Consider the following 4,213-nt stretch of genomic DNA (forward strand, 5'->3'; position numbering starts at 1 on the left):
GAAGAAAGACTTTATAGAACAGTATGAGCGCTCACTTTTTCCTCACCTAGGAACTTCTGTAGCGCAGACCAAATGGCGGACCTATCAAAACATAACTAGGGTAACACCCTGGGGTCAGCAGCACTTTCGTAACAATGTCCGCTTGGCCATGGTTATCGAAGCCTTGGGTTTGGGTCCCCGATACTACTGCGTCATGAGATCAAGGCATCTTGGGTTTTCTGAGCGGGTCTTCTTACTGGCGTGTTTTCTTCCTCATCAGAAGATATGCCTTTACCCCGTTTTTGGCTTGCCTCTCAGAGGTCCTTTTGTTGGATCACCTCATACCACTGAGATAGGTGCGGCAATAACCAGCAGAATCATTCCCATAGATGAGTTACCCTATACTTGTGCAGCTTGTGAGGACTGCTTTTGTGACCATATGATGGACAGGCTTATGGAAGTGTAAAGAGTTCTTCTATCTTTACTGTATAAGTTCCGAGAATGAATAAAGTTTAAATCTTGTTCTTATTTTGAATCTTTCTCTCTTTAAGACTTTTCTTGGTGGTTAATCTTCATTAAAATTTTTCTCTAAGTCTCATATTCGTGCATCTTGCGAAATTATCCCAAGTTGCGAGATGAGGACATCTCGCGTTTTTTAAGTGGGGTAGAATGTAAGATTCCTCCCCCAACCTCCTTTTTGATGTCTAGTATCTTCCCCTGTAATAATCAATCCCTCTTCAGAAATATAAAGACCTTGTTTCTAATTGTTTTAACCTAGAGAGAGAAAATATTCTAGAGAGAGAATATTCAGATTATGAATATTTTTGGATAGAAAAATAACTCATCTTATTAAAATAAGTTCCCCTGAAACAAAAATTCAAAAAGAATTTTCCAATGTGCAATTGGAATTAATTGGAAATAGGTATAAAGAACCTTAGTCTAAGGGTCTAGATTTTCAGAAATCTTTAGACTATGGTCCAATTAAGGTTCCTATGGACCAATAGCATCAATACATGTGTAGGGAGGAGATAAATCCAATTTGTAAAAAGAAGATATCAAAAAATGAGTAAATGCTCACATAAGATGAAGAGTTGAAAATGTACAAGGTTTATTAGTAAAAAAACTATGACACATATGTAAGGAAGGAGAGTTCTTTAAAGGAGGTGCATATTTCACATGCTTGAATGAGTTTTAAACTCATAAAAATTGAGATATTTCATCTCTCCTCTCTCCTCATTCAAGTCTAGTTCCAAAAAGTTAGCTTAACTGACCTAAAAATGGTCAAAAAGTGACCAAACTGACTTGGAAAATTCTAGAATCAGTTTGTTTGGTTAGAAGCTCAAATTTTCCTATAAATAGAAGCCTTCCCTTGTTGAAAAAGATATAGTGTCTTATGCATTGTTACTCTACTTCACCTAAGCCAAGAACTATGAATTCTTTATGTAGATATAGTGTCTTATGCATTGTTACTCTACTTCACCTAAGCCAAGAACTATGAATTCTTTATGTAGATATAGTGTCTTATGCATTGTTACTCTACTCCACCTAAGCCAAGAATTATGAATTCTTTAATAATTCATTAGTTTTTGACACTTCTCTCCTTCTTAAATCCCCATTGGTGGCTCCATCAACATACTAAACCAATTGATTGGTTGGGGGCCTCTACCGTGATCAAAGAATCAAGCAAATTATAAGATAAGTATAGTGAATTTTGTTCTTTTCTATAACTTCTCAATGATTCTCTCTTCTCAACCCCTCTCAAGCTTGAGAAGCTTAATTGGTATGGTTTTTGAAATGCTATTGAAGTTAATTAAGTAATGATAGTAAAGAATTACATAAAATTCTATTTATATTTAATTCTAATGGTTTTTCTCTCTCTCTCTCACTTAAGAAATGGTCATACTCATGACCCTTTTCAATCCAAATGAAGCTTTTCATAAGGCTTTTCCTTAATCCAAGATTAAGCTATGCTTGAGGCCAAATTAATGGCTTTTTTCTATACTTTTAGTTTATGTATATTGATGATTCAATCCATTATGGATTGATGATCCAATTAGAGACCATTCTAATTATTTTCTTAATGATCCAATTAGAGACCATTATGGATTGATGATCCAATTAGAGACCATTCTAATTATTTTCTTAATGATCCAATTAGAGACCATTCTAATTATTTTCTTAATGATCCAATTAGAGACCATTATGGATTGATGATCCAATTAGAGACCATTCTAATTATTTTCTTAATGATCCAATTAGAGACCATTATGGATTGATGATCCAATTAGAGACCATTCTAATTATTTCCTTAATGATAAACCTTATCCCTTAGAAAAAATTGAGACTTATCAGTCATAGTAGCGAAGCTATGGCAATTTTTTTTTTAGAAATTACGCATAAAAAAATTTCATTCAAAGCATAAAAAGAGGACTTCCTACCATATTCTAGGAACTATCATCCTAGATTAATTAAAAGAATATTATTATGCATGGAGATATGGATGTTTGCATGTAGATGTAGAGGTATGGATGTGAGTGTGAATGTGGAGGTGGATGTATGCATGGAGATGTGGATGTATGCATGTAGAAATAGATGTGTAGATGAAGATGTAAATGGAGATGTGGATGGATGTATGTAGATGTAGATGTATAGATGTAGATGTGAATGGAGATGTGGATGTATACATGTAGATGTAGATGTATAGATGTAGATGTGGATGTGGAGGTGGATGGATGCATGTAGATGTAGATGTATAGATGTAGATGAGAATGGAGATATGGATGTATGCATGTAGATGTAGATGTATAGATGTAGAAGTAAATGTGGAGGTGGATGGATGCATGTAGATGTAGATGTATAGATGTAGATGTGAATGGAGATGTGGATGTATGCATGTAGATGTAGGTGTAGGTGTATAGATGTAGATGTGGATGTAGAGGTGGATGGATGCATGTAGATGTAGATGTTTAGATGTAGATGTGAATGGAGATGTGGATGTATGCATGTAGATGTAGGTGTATAGATGTAGATGTGGATGTAGAGGTGGATGTATGCATGTAGATGTAGATGTATAGATGTGGATGTGAATGTGGAGGTGGATGTATGCATATAGATGTAGATGTATGGAGGTGAATGTGAATGTGGATGTGGATGTATGCATAGAGATGTAGATGTATACATGTAGATGTGAATGTATGCATATAGATGTGAATGTATGGATGTGAATATACGATATGTGATGTGAGGGAATCTGAAGTGATGAGATGGAAATGATGTGATGGGATGAGTATACATATAAATGGAATATGGAATAAGTAATGTAGATTGATGAGGGATAATGTGGAAAAATGAAAGTTAAAATAGAAATTGTATTGTAAACTGTTTGTAAATGCTGTTTGTAAATGATTGTTTTATGTCAAGAATGCTGGGGGGAGCATTTTGACCGTCTTGTGATTAAAGTCGTGATGGTAAAGTTGCAACTGCTGACGAGGAGTCAATGAAGGACGTCTCGCGTAGCAAGGTCGGCCGAGGTCTTGACCAGCCTCGGTACGATTAAAATGGTGAGCTTCCGGTACGGTGGATGAGGGGCCAAGGAAGCGGCCTATGCGTGAAGCGCTAGGTCACCTGCGAAGGATCCTAGAGGGTGCTGACCATACGGTGCTCGGGCTCTGGGTCGCCTAGGATACCCACGCGTGCGTTGAGGAAGATATTGGAACAGAGTTGGAGTTGTTTTCTGAAATCGGGCATGGATCTGGTTGATTGACCTTGCTGGTCTTCAATGGATGAGTCCATGGCCCCTTATATGGATCTGTTGGTTGATCTTGCTGATCTTCAACGAGAGTCCATCTTGATAAGTGATTATATTGCCGAGTATTAAGGGCTAGGAACTATCGAAACGGCCCCTGAGCGTTCTAGTTGCCAATGATGCCATAGATACTCTGATGAAGGAATGATGGGAAATTAAGAATCAATTGGATAAATTGGAAGATTGCGATCTGCGATACTATGGTTTCATTAAAGGATTGTTTTAAACTGGTTGAATTTGGTTGAAAAAGGCAATTTCATATTGGGTGTGTGAGTGGTGTGACTAGTTTTATTTTGCATGAACATCCGGCTAGGGGGCCTTGGAACTCTTTTCCTTGGTACCCGGGACAAAACCTAACCAAATTCTTAATTGGATCCCATCACTACAGTGGTTGGGCGGTTGGCTAACCCATGGGATCGGATGGGGTTA

The sequence above is a fragment of the Cibotium barometz genome, chromosome 50 (genome assembly GCF_041138505.1).
Source record: "Cibotium barometz isolate CiBa-2024 chromosome 50, ASM4113850v1, whole genome shotgun sequence".
NCBI classification, from domain to species: Eukaryota; Viridiplantae; Streptophyta; class Polypodiopsida; order Cyatheales; family Cibotiaceae; genus Cibotium; species Cibotium barometz.